This window comes from Myotis daubentonii, chromosome X (genome assembly GCF_963259705.1).
Source record: "Myotis daubentonii chromosome X, mMyoDau2.1, whole genome shotgun sequence".
NCBI lineage: Eukaryota > Metazoa > Chordata > Mammalia > Chiroptera > Vespertilionidae > Myotis > Myotis daubentonii.
The window spans coordinates 82,703,229-82,717,475 of record NC_081861.1 but is presented as its reverse complement, the minus strand read 5'-3'; positions in this window follow the sequence as shown (position 1 = coordinate 82,717,475).

Below are 14,247 nucleotides of genomic sequence, written 5' to 3'. Positions count from 1 at the left end.
GGAGGCCGAATTTCTCTGGCGTTTTCTGTGTGAATAAGTTACAATGCTGTCTATTCAAGTTTATAGTTGTAGGAACTCTCACTAATTGTGGTAAAACTCTTCAAATAAGCAATTATAGTTTTCAGAAACGATTAAAAACTTGTAAGAAACACTTGCAATAAAAGGAAATAGATTCATACTACATTTTCTGCCATTTTCATTCATGGAGATTACCAGTGGAAAGCTTGGAAATGACCAGAAAACTGATAATATTTACAACTCCGGTTACTTTAGGGAGCGTTTTCAGTACAATTTGCTTTCAAATGTTAGGAATTCAGGGTTATACAGCTCAAAATTTGTTTAGAAACACTGTAAGTAAGGACGATACTGTTTATGTTTATAATTGGAGGCCGAATTTCTCTCGCGTTTTCTGTGTGAATCAGTTAAAATTCTGACGATTCGAGTATATAGTTGTAGGAACACTCTCTAATTCTGGACAAACTCTTCAAATACACAATTATAGTTCCTGGAAATGATTAAAAACTTGTAAGAAACACTTGAAATAAAAGGAAATAGGTCCTTACTACATTTCCTGCCATTTTCAATCACGGAGGTTACCAGTGGAAAGTTCGGAAATGACCAGAAAACTGATAATATTTACAACTCCGGCTACTTTAGGAAGCGTTTTCACTTGAATTTGCTTTCAAATATTAGGAATTAGGTTTATACAGCTCAAAACTTGTGTAGAAAGACTGTAAGTGAGGACTATACTGTTTGTGTTTGTCATTGGAGGCCGAATTTCTCTGGCGTTTTCTGTGTGAATCAGCTAAAATGCTGATGATTCCTTTATATAGTTGTAGGAACACTCTCTAATTCTGGTCAAACTCTTTAAATACGCAATTATAGTTTCCAGAGATCATTAAAAACCTGTAAGAAACACTTGAAATAAAAGGAAATAGGTTCTTACTACATTTCCTGCCATTTTCAATCACGGAGGTTACCAGTGGAATGTTCGGAAATGACTCGAAAACTGAAAATATTTACAACTCCAGCGACATTAGGAAGCGTTTTCACTTAAATTTGCTTTCAAATATTAGGAATTAGGTTTATACAGCTCAAAACTTGTGTAGAAAGACTGTAAGTGAGGACTATACTGTTTATGTTTATAATTGGAGGCCGAATTTCTCTGGCGTTTTCTGTGTGAATAAGTTACACTGCTGTCTATTCAAGTTTATAGTTGTAGGAACTCTCACTAATTGTGGTAAAACTCTTCAAATAAGCAATTATAGTTTTCAGAAACGATTAAAAACTTGTAAGAAACACTTGAAATAAAAGGAAATAGATTCATACTACATTTTCTGCCATTTTCATTCATGGAGATTACCAGTGGAAAGCTTGGAAATGACCAGAAAACTGATAATATTTACAACTCCGGTTACTTTAGGGAGCGTTTTCAGTACAATTTGCTTTCAAATGTTAGGAATTCAGGGTTATACAGCTCAAAATTAGTTTAGAAACACTGTAAGTAAGGACGATACTGTTTATGTTTATAATTGGAGGCCGAATTTCTCTCGCGTTTTCTGTGTGAATCAGTTAAAATTCTGACGATTCCAGGATATAGTTGTAGGAACACTCTCTAATTCTGGACAAACTCTTCAAATGCACAATTATAGTTTCTGGAAATGATTAAAAACTTGTAAGAAACACTTGAAATAAAAGGAAATAGGTCCTTACTACATTTCCTGCCATTTTCAATCACGGAGGTTACCAGTGGAAAGTTCGGAAATGACCAGAAAATTGATAATATTTACAACTCCGGCTACTTTAGGAAGCGTTTTCACTTGAATTTGCTTTCAAATATTAGGAATTAGGTTTATACAGCTCAAAACTTGTGTAGAAAGACTGTAAGTGAGGACTATACTGTTTATGTTTGTCATTGGAGGCCGAAATTCTCTGGCGTTTTCTGTGTGAATCAGTTAAAATGCTGATGATTCCTTTATATTGTTGTAGGAACACTCTCTAATTCTGGTCAAACTCTTTAAATACGCAATTATAGTTTCCAGAGATCATTAAAAACCTGTAAGAAACACTTGAAATAAAAGGAAATAGGTTCTTACTACATTTCCTGCCATTTTCAATCACGGAGGTTACCAGTGGAATGTTCGGAAATGACTCGAAAACTGAAAATATTTACAACTCCAGCGACATTAGGAAGCGTTTTCACTTAAATTTGCTTTCAAATATTAGGAATTAGGTTTATACAGCTCAAAACTTGTGTAGAAAGACTGTAAGTGAGGACTATACTGTTTATGTTTATAATTGGAGGCCGAATTTCTCTGGCGTTTTCTGTGTGAATAAGTTACACTGCTGTCTATTCAAGTTATAGTTGTAGGAACTCTCACTAATTGTGGTAAAACTCTTCAAATAAGCAATTATAGTTTTCAGAAACGATTAAAAACTTGTAAGAAACACTTGAAATAAAAGGAAATAGATTCATACTACATTTTCTGCCATTTTCATTCATGGAGATTACCAGTGGAAAGCTTGGAAATGACCAGAAAACTGATAATATTTACAACTCCGGTTACTTTAGGGAGCGTTTTCAGTACAATTTGCTTTCAAATGTTAGGAATTCAGGGTTATACAGCTCAAAATTTGTTTAGAAACACTGTAAGTAAGGACGATACTGCTTATGTTTATAATTGGAGGCCGAATTTCTCTCGCGTTTTCTGTGTGAATCAGTTAAAATTCTGACGATTCCAGTATATAGTTGAAGGAACACTCTCTAATTCTGGACAAACTCTTCAAATACACAATTATAGTTTCTGGAAATGATTAAAAACTTGTAAGAAACACTTGAAATAAAAGGAAATAGGTCCTTACTACATTTCCTGCCATTTTCAATCACGGAGGTTACCAGTGGAAAGTTCGGAAATGACCAGAAAACTGATAATATTTACAACTCCGGCTAATTTAGGAAGCGTTTTCACTTGAATTTGCTTTCAAATATTAGGAATTAGGTTTATACAGCTCAAAACTTGTGTACAAATACTGTAAGTGAGGACTATACTGTTTATGTTTATAATTGGAGGCCGAATTTCTCTGGCGTTTTCTGTGTGAATAAGTTACAATGCTGTCTATTCAAGTTTATAGTTGTAGGAACTCTCACTAATTGTGGTAAAACTCTTCAAATAAGCAATTATAGTTTTCAGAAACGATTAAAAACTTGTAAGAAACACTTGCAATAAAAGGAAATAGATTCATACTACATTTTCTGCCATTTTCATTCATGGAGATTACCAGTGGAAAGCTTGGAAATGACCAGAAACCTGATAATATTTACAACTCCGGTTACTTTAGGGAGCGTTTTCAGTACAATTTGCTTTCAAATGTTAGGAATTCAGGGTTATACAGCTCAAAATTTGTTTAGAAACACTGTAAGTAAGGACGATACTGTTTATGTTTATAATTGGAGGCCGAATTTCTCTCGCGTTTTCTGTGTGAATCAGTTAAAATTCTGACGATTCCAGTATATAGTTGTAGGAACACTCTCTAATTCTGGACAAACTCTTCAAATACACAATTATAGTTTCTGGAAATGATTAAAAACTTGTAAGAAACACTTGAAATAAAAGGAAATAGGTCCTTACTACATTTCCTGCCATTTTCAATCACGGAGGTTACCAGTGGAAAGTTCGGAAATGACCAGAAAACTGATAATATTTACAACTCCGGCTACTTTAGGAAGCGTTTTCACTTGAATTTGCTTTCAAATATTAGGAATTAGGTTTATACAGCTCAAAACTTGTGTAGAAAGACTGTAAGTGAGGACTATACTGTTTGTGTTTGTCATTGGAGGCCGAATTTCTCTGGCGTTTTCTGTGTGAATCAGCTAAAATGCTGATGATTCCTTTATATAGTTGTAGGAACACTCTCTAATTCTGGTCAAACTCTTTAAATACGCAATTATAGTTTCCAGAGATCATTAAAAACCTGTAAGAAACACTTGAAATAAAAGGAAATAGGTTCTTACTACATTTCCTGCCATTTTCAATCACGGAGGTTACCAGTGGAATGTTCGGAAATGACTCGAAAACTGAAAATATTTACAACTCCAGCGACATTAGGAAGCGTTTTCACTTAAATTTGCTTTCAAATATTAGGAATTAGGTTTATACAGCTCAAAACTTGTGTAGAAAGACTGTAAGTGAGGACTATACTGTTTATGTTTATAAATGGAGGCCGAATTTCTCTGGCGTTTTCTGTGTGAATAAGTTACACTGCTGTCTATTCAAGTTTATAGTTGTAGGAACTCACTAATTGTGGTAAAACTCTTCAAATAAGCAATTATAGTTTTCAGAAACGATTAAAAACTTGTAAGAAACACTTGAAATAAAAGGAAATAGATTCATACTACATTTTCTGCCATTTTCATTCATGGAGATTACCAGTGGAAAGCTTGGAAATGACCAGAAAACTGATAATATTTACAACTCCGGTTACTTTAGGGAGCGTTTTCAGTACAATTTGCTTTCCAATGTTAGGAATTCAGGGTTATACAGCTCAAAATTTGTTTAGAAACACTGTAAGTAAGGACGATACTGTTTATGTTTATAATTGGAGGCCGAATTTCTCTCGCGTTTTCTGTGTGAATCAGTTAAAATTCTGACGATTCCAGGATATAGTTGTAGGAACACTCTCTAATTCTGGACAAACTCTTCAAATGCACAATTATAGTTTCTGGAAATGATTAAAAACTTGTAAGAAACACTTGAAATAAAAGGAAATAGGTCCTTACTACATTTCCTGCCATTTTCAATCACGGAGGTTACCAGTGGAAAGTTCGGAAATGACCAGAAAATTGATAATATTTACAACTCCGGCTACTTTAGGAAGCGTTTTCACTTGAATTTGCTTTCAAATATTAGGAATTAGGTTTATACAGCTCAAAACTTGTGTAGAAAGACTGTAAGTGAGGACTATACTGTTTATGTTTGTCATTGGAGGCCGAAATTCTCTGGCGTTTTCTGTGTGAATCAGTTAAAATGCTGATGATTCCTTTATATAGTTGTAGGAACACTCTCTAATTCTGGTCAAACTCTTTAAATACGCAATTATAGTTTCCAGAGATCATTAAAAACCTGTAAGAAACACTTGAAATAAAAGGAAATAGGTTCTTACTACATTTCCTGCCATTTTCAATCACGGAGGTTACCAGTGGAATGTTCGGAAATGACTCGAAAACTGAAAATATTTACAACTCCAGCGACATTAGGAAGCGTTTTCACTTAAATTTGCTTTCAAATATTAGGAATTAGGTTTATACAGCTCAAAACTTGTGTAGAAAGACTGTAAGTGAGGACTATACTGTTTATGTTTATAATTGGAGGCCGAATTTCTCTGGCGTTTTCTGTGTGAATAAGTTACACTGCTGTCTATTCAAGTTATAGTTGTAGGAACTCTCACTAATTGTGGTAAAACTCTTCAAATAAGCAATTATAGTTTTCAGAAACGATTAAAAACTTGTAAGAAACACTTGAAATAAAAGGAAATAGATTCATACTACATTTTCTGCCATTTTCATTCATGGAGATTACCAGTGGAAAGCTTGGAAATGACCAGAAAACTGATAATATTTACAACTCCGGTTACTTTAGGGAGCGTTTTCAGTACAATTTGCTTTCAAATGTTAGGAATTCAGGGTTATACAGCTCAAAATTTGTTTAGAAACACTGTAAGTAAGGACGATACTGCTTATGTTTATAATTGGAGGCCGAATTTCTCTCGCGTTTTCTGTGTGAATCAGTTAAAATTCTGACGATTCCAGTATATAGTTGAAGGAACACTCTCTAATTCTGGACAAACTCTTCAAATACACAATTATAGTTTCTGGAAATGATTAAAAACTTGTAAGAAACACTTGAAATAAAAGGAAATAGGTCCTTACTACATTTCCTGCCATTTTCAATCACGGAGGTTACCAGTGGAAAGTTCGGAAATGACCAGAAAACTGATAATATTTACAACTCCGGCTAATTTAGGAAGCGTTTTCACTTGAATTTGCTTTCAAATATTAGGAATTAGGTTTATACAGCTCAAAACTTGTGTACAAAGACTGTAAGTGAGGACTATACTGTTTATGTTTATAATTGGAGGCCGAATTTCTCTGGCGTTTTCTGTGTGAATAAGTTACAATGCTGTCTATTCAAGTTTATAGTTGTAGGAACTCTCACTAATTGTGGTAAAACTCTTCAAATAAGCAATTATAGTTTTCAGAAACGATTAAAAACTTGTAAGAAACACTTGCAATAAAAGGAAATAGATTCATACTACATTTTCTGCCATTTTCATTCATGGAGATTACCAGTGGAAAGCTTGGAAATGACCAGAAACCTGATAATATTTACAACTCCGGTTACTTTAGGGAGCGTTTTCAGTACAATTTGCTTTCAAATGTTAGGAATTCAGGGTTATACAGCTCAAAATTTGTTTAGAAACACTGTAAGTAAGGACGATACTGTTTATGTTTATAATTGGAGGCCGAATTTCTCTCGCGTTTTCTGTGTGAATCAGTTAAAATTCTGACGATTCCAGTATATAGTTGTAGGAACACTCTCTAATTCTGGACAAACTCTTCAAATACACAATTATAGTTTCTGGAAATGATTAAAAACTTGTAAGAAACACTTGAAATAAAAGGAAATAGGTCCTTACTACATTTCCTGCCATTTTCAATCACGGAGGTTACCAGTGGAAAGTTCGGAAATGACCAGAAAACTGATAATATTTACAACTCCGGCTACTTTAGGAAGCGTTTTCACTTGAATTTGCTTTCAAATATTAGGAATTAGGTTTATACAGCTCAAAACTTGTGTAGAAAGACTGTAAGTGAGGACTATACTGTTTGTGTTTGTCATTGGAGGCCGAATTTCTCTGGCGTTTTCTGTGTGAATCAGCTAAAATGCTGATGATTCCTTTATATAGTTGTAGGAACACTCTCTAATTCTGGTCAAACTCTTTAAATACGCAATTATAGTTTCCAGAGATCATTAAAAACCTGTAAGAAACACTTGAAATAAAAGGAAATAGGTTCTTACTACATTTCCTGCCATTTTCAATCACGGAGGTTACCAGTGGAATGTTCGGAAATGACTCGAAAACTGAAAATATTTACAACTCCAGCGACATTAGGAAGCGTTTTCACTTAAATTTGCTTTCAAATATTAGGAATTAGGTTTATACAGCTCAAAACTTGTGTAGAAAGACTGTAAGTGAGGACTATACTGTTTATGTTTATAAATGGAGGCCGAATTTCTCTGGCGTTTTCTGTGTGAATAAGTTACACTGCTGTCTATTCAAGTTTATAGTTGTAGGAACTCACTAATTGTGGTAAAACTCTTCAAATAAGCAATTATAGTTTTCAGAAACGATTAAAAACTTGTAAGAAACACTTGAAATAAAAGGAAATAGATTCATACTACATTTTCTGCCATTTTCATTCATGGAGATTACCAGTGGAAAGCTTGGAAATGACCAGAAAACTGATAATATTTACAACTCCGGTTACTTTAGGGAGCGTTTTCAGTACAATTTGCTTTCCAATGTTAGGAATTCAGGGTTATACAGCTCAAAATTTGTTTAGAAACACTGTAAGTAAGGACGATACTGTTTATGTTTATAATTGGAGGCCGAATTTCTCTCGCGTTTTCTGTGTGAATCAGTTAAAATTCTGACGATTCCAGGATATAGTTGTAGGAACACTCTCTAATTCTGGACAAACTCTTCAAATGCACAATTATAGTTTCTGGAAATGATTAAAAACTTGTAAGAAACACTTGAAATAAAAGGAAATAGGTCCTTACTACATTTCCTGCCATTTTCAATCACGGAGGTTACCAGTGGAAAGTTCGGAAATGACCAGAAAATTGATAATATTTACAACTCCGGCTACTTTAGGAAGCGTTTTCACTTGAATTTGCTTTCAAATATTAGGAATTAGGTTTATACAGCTCAAAACTTGTGTAGAAAGACTGTAAGTGAGGACTATACTGTTTATGTTTGTCATTGGAGGCCGAAATTCTCTGGCGTTTTCTGTGTGAATCAGTTAAAATGCTGATGATTCCTTTATATAGTTGTAGGAACACTCTCTAATTCTGGTCAAACTCTTTAAATACGCAATTATAGTTTCCAGAGATCATTAAAAACCTGTAAGAAACACTTGAAATAAAAGGAAATAGGTTCTTACTACATTTCCTGCCATTTTCAATCACGGAGGTTACCAGTGGAATGTTCGGAAATGACTCGAAAACTGAAAATATTTACAACTCCAGCGACATTAGGAAGCGTTTTCACTTAAATTTGCTTTCAAATATTAGGAATTAGGTTTATACAGCTCAAAACTTGTGTAGAAAGACTGTAAGTGAGGACTATACTGTTTATGTTTATAATTGGAGGCCGAATTTCTCTGGCGTTTTCTGTGTGAATAAGTTACACTGCTGTCTATTCAAGTTATAGTTGTAGGAACTCTCACTAATTGTGGTAAAACTCTTCAAATAAGCAATTATAGTTTTCAGAAACGATTAAAAACTTGTAAGAAACACTTGAAATAAAAGGAAATAGATTCATACTACATTTTCTGCCATTTTCATTCATGGAGATTACCAGTGGAAAGCTTGGAAATGACCAGAAAACTGATAATATTTACAACTCCGGTTACTTTAGGGAGCGTTTTCAGTACAATTTGCTTTCAAATGTTAGGAATTCAGGGTTATACAGCTCAAAATTTGTTTAGAAACACTGTAAGTAAGGACGATACTGCTTATGTTTATAATTGGAGGCCGAATTTCTCTCGCGTTTTCTGTGTGAATCAGTTAAAATTCTGACGATTCCAGTATATAGTTGAAGGAACACTCTCTAATTCTGGACAAACTCTTCAAATACACAATTATAGTTTCTGGAAATGATTAAAAACTTGTAAGAAACACTTGAAATAAAAGGAAATAGGTCCTTACTACATTTCCTGCCATTTTCAATCACGGAGGTTACCAGTGGAAAGTTCGGAAATGACCAGAAAACTGATAATATTTACAACTCCGGCTACTTTAGGAAGCGTTTTCACTTGAATTTGCTTTCAAATATTAGGAATTAGGTTTATACAGCTCAAAACTTGTGTACAAAGACTGTAAGTGAGGACTATACTGTTTATGTTTATAATAGGAGGCCGAATTTCTCTGGCGTTTTCTGTGTGAATAAGTTACAATGCTGTCTATTCAAGTTTATAGTTGTAGGAACTCTCACTAATTGTGGTAATACTCTTCAAATAAGCAATTATAGTTTTCAGAAACGATTAAAAACTTGTAAGAAACACTTGCAATAAAAGGAAATAGATTCATACTACATTTTCTGCCATTTTCATTCATGGAGATTACCAGTGGAAAGCTTGGAAATGACCAGAAAACTGATAATATTTACAACTCCGGTTACTTTAGGGAGCGTTTTCAGTACAATTTGCTTTCAAATGTTAGGAATTCAGGGTTATACAGCTCAAAATTTGTTTAGAAACACTGTAAGTAAGGACGATACTGTTTATGTTTATAATTGGAGGCCGAATTTCTCTCGCGTTTTCTGTGTGAATCAGTTAAAATTCTGACGATTCCAGTATATAGTTGTAGGAACACTCTCTAATTCTGGACAAACTCTTCAAATACACAATTATAGTTTCTGGAAATGATTAAAAACTTGTAAGAAACACTTGAAATAAAAGGAAATAGGTCCTTACTACATTTCCTGCCATTTTCAATCACTGAGGTTACCAGTGGAAAGTTCGGAAATGACCAGAAAACTGATAATATTTACAACTCCGGCTACTTTAGGAAGCGTTTTCACTTGAATTTGCTTTCAAATATTAGGAATTAGGTTTATACAGCTCAAAACTTGTGTAGAAAGACTGTAAGTGAGGACTATACTGTTTGTGTTTGTCATTGGAGGCCGAATTTCTCTGGCGTTTTCTATGTGAATCAGCTAAAATGCTGATGATTCCTTTATATAGTTGTAGGAACACTCTCTAATTCTGGTCAAACTCTTTAAATACGCAATTATAGTTTCCAGAGATCATTAAAAACCTGTAAGAAACACTTGAAATAAAAGGAAATAGGTTCTTACTACATTTCCTGCCATTTTCAATCACGGAGGTTACCAGTGGAATGTTCGGAAATGACTCGAAAACTGAAAATATTTACAACTCCAGCGACATTAGGAAGCGTTTTCACTTAAATTTGCTTTCAAATATTAGGAATTAGGTTTATACAGCTCAAAACTTGTGTAGAAAGACTGTAAGTGAGGACTATACTGTTTATGTTTATAATTGGAGGCCGAATTTCTCTGGCGTTTTCTGTGTGAATAAGTTACACTGCTGTCTATTCAAGTTTATAGTTGTAGGAACTCTCACTAATTGTGGTAAAACTCTTCAAATAAGCAATTATAGTTTTCAGAAACGATTAAAAACTTGTAAGAAACACTTGAAATAAAAGGAAATAGATTCATACTACATTTTCTGCCATTTTCATTCATGGAGATTACCAGTGGAAAGCTTGGAAATGACCAGAAAACTGATAATATTTACAACTCCGGTTACTTTAGGGAGCGTTTTCAGTACAATTTGCTTTCAAATGTTAGGTATTCAGGGTTATACAGCTCAAAATTTGTTTAGAAACACTGTAAGTACGGACGATACTGTTTATGTTTATAATTGGAGGCCGAATTTCTCTCGCGTTTTCTGTGTGAATCAGTTAAAATTCTGACGATTCCAGTATATAGTTGAAGGAACACTCTCTAATTCTGGACAAACTCTTCAAATACACAATTATAGTTTCTGGAAATGATTAAAAACTTGTAAGAAACACTTGAAATAAAAGGAAATAGGTCCTTACTACATTTCCTGCCATTTTCAATCACGGAGGTTACCAGTGGAAAGTTCGGAAATGACCAGAAAACTGATAATATTTACAACTCCGGCTACTTTAGGAAGCGTTTTCACTTGAATTTGCTTTCAAATATTAGGAATTAGGTTTATACAGCTCAAAACTTGTGTAGAAAGACTGTAAGTGAGGACTATACTGTTTATGTTTATAATTGGAGGCCGAATTTCTCTGGCGTTTTCGTGTGAATAAGTTACAATGCTGTCTATTCAAGTTTATAGTTGTAGGAACTCTCACTAATTGTGGTAAAACTCTTCAAATAAGCAATTATAGTTTTCAGAAACGATTAAAAACTTGTAAGAAACACTTGAAATAAAAGGAAATAGATTCATACTACATTTTCTGCCATTTTCATTCATGGAGATTACCAGTGGAAAGCTTGGAAATGACCAGAAAACTGATAATATTTACAACTCCGGTTACTTTAGGGAGCGTTTTCAGTACAATTTGCTTTCAAATGTTAGGAATTCAGGGTTATACAGCTCAAAATTAGTTTAGAAACACTGTAAGTAAGGACGATACTGTTTATGTTTATAATTGGAGGCCGAATTTCTCTCGCGTTTTCTGTGTGAATCAGTTAAAATTCTGACGATTCCAGGATATAGTTGTAGGAACACTCTCTAATTCTGGACAAACTCTTCAAATGCACAATTATAGTTTCTGGAAATGATTAAAAACTTGTAAGAAACACTTGAAATAAAAGGAAATAGGTCCTTACTACATTTCCTGCCATTTTCAATCACGGAGGTTACCAGTGGAAAGTTCGGAAATGACCAGAAAATTGATAATATTTACAACTCCGGCTACTTTAGGAAGCGTTTTCACTTGAATTTGCTTTCAAATATTAGGAATTAGGTTTATACAGCTCAAAACTTGTGTAGAAAGACTGTAAGTGAGGACTATACTGTTTATGTTTGTCATTGGAGGCCGAAATTCTCTGGCGTTTTCTGTGTGAATCAGTTAAAATGCTGATGATTCCTTTATATAGTTGTAGGAACACTCTCTAATTCTGGTCAAACTCTTTAAATACGCAATTATAGTTTCCAGAGATCATTAAAAACCTGTAAGAAACACTTGAAATAAAAGGAAATAGGTTCTTACTACATTTCCTGCCATTTTCAATCACGGAGATTACCAGTGGAAAGTTTGGAAATGACCAGAAAACTGATAATATTTACAACTCCGGTTACTTTAGGGAGCGTTTTCAGTACAATTTGCTTTCAAATGTTAGGAATTCAGGGTTATACAGCTCAAAATTTGTTTAGAAACACTGTAAGTAAGGACGATACTGTTTATGTTTATAATTGGAGGCCGAATTTCTCTCGCGTTTTCTGTGTGAATCAGTTAAAATTCTGACGATTCCAGTATATAGTTGAAGGAACACTCTCTAATTCTGGACAAACTCTTCAAATACACAATTATAGTTTCTGGAAATGATTAAAAACTTGTAAGAAACACTTGAAATAAAAGGAAATAGGTCCTTACTACATTTCCTGCCATTTTCAATCACGGAGGTTACCAGTGGAATGTTCGGAAATGACTCGAAAACTGAAAATATTTACAACTCCAGCGACATTAGGAAGCGTTTTCACTTAAATTTGCTTTCAAATATTAGGAATTAGGTTTAAACAGCTCAAAACTTGTGTAGAAAGACTGTAAGTGAGGACTATACTGTTTATGTTTATAATTGGAGGCCGAATTTCTCTGGCGTTTTCTGTGTGAATAAGTTACACTGCAGTCTATTCAAGTTTATAGTTGTAGGAACTCTCACTAATTGTGGTAAAACTCTTCAAATAAGCAATTATAGTTTTCAGAAACGGTTAAAAACTTGTAAGAAACACTTGAAATAAAAGGAAATAGATTCATACTACATTTTCTGCCATTTTCATTCATGGAGATTACCAGTGGAAAGCTTGGAAATGACCAGAAAACTGATAATATTTACAACTCCGGTTACTTTAGGGAGCGTTTTCAGTACAATTTGCTTTCAAATGTTAGGAATTCAGGGTTATACAGCTCAAAATTTGTTTAGAAACACTGTAAGTAAGGACGATACTGTTTATGTTTATAATTGGAGGCCGAATTTCTCTCGCGTTTTCTGTGTGAATCAGTTAAAATTCTGACGATTCCAGTATATAGTTGAAGGAACACTCTCTAATTCTGGAAAACTCTTCAAATACACAATTATAGTTTCTGGAAATGATTAAAAACTTGTAAGAAACACTTGAAATAAAAGGAAATAGGTCCTTACTACATTTCCTGCCATTTTCAATCATGGAGGTTACCAGTGGAAAGTTCGGAAATGACCAGAAAACTGATAATATTTACAACTCCGGCTACTTTAGGAAGCGTTTTCACTTGAATTTGCTTTCAAATATTAGGAATTAGGTTTATACAGCTCAAAAATTGTGTAGAAAGACTGTAAGTGAGGACTATACTGTTTGTGTTTGTCATTGGAGGCCGAAATTCTCTGGCGTTTTCTGTGTGAATCAGTTAAAATGCTGATGATTCCTTTATATAGTTGTAGGAACACTCTCTAATTCTGGTCAAACTCTTTAAATACGCAATTATAGTTTCCAGAGATCATTAAAAACCTGTAAGAAACACTTGAAATAAAAGGAAATAGGTTCTTACTACATTTCCTGCCATTTTCAATCACGGAGGTTACCAGTGGAAAGTTTGGAAATGACCAGAAAACTGATAATATTTACAACTCCGGTTACTTTAGGGAGCGTTTTCAGTACAATTTTCTTTCAAATGTTAGGAATTCAGGGTTATACAGCTCAAAATTTGTTTAGAAACACTGTAAGTAAGGACGATACTGTTTATGTTTATAATTGGAGGCCGAATTTCTCTCGCGTTTTCTGTGTGAATCAGTTAAAATTCTGACGATTCCAGTATATAGTTGAAGGAACACTCTCTAATTCTGGACAAACTCTTCAAATACACAATTATAGTTTCTGGAAATGATTAAAAACTTGTAAGAAACACTTGAAATAAAAGGAAATAGGTCCTTACTACATTTCCTGCCATTTTCAATCACGGAGGTTACCAGTGGAAAGTTCGGAAATGACCAGAAAACTGATAATATTTACAACTCCGGCTACTTTAGGAAGCGTTTTCACTTGAATTTGCTTTCAAATATTAGGAATTAGGTTTATACAGCTCAAAACTTGTGTAGAAAGACTGTAAGTGAGGACTATACTGTTTATGTTTATAATTGGAGGCCGAATTTCTCTGGCGTTTTCTGTGTGAATAAGTTACAATGCTGTCTATTCAAGTTTATAGTTGT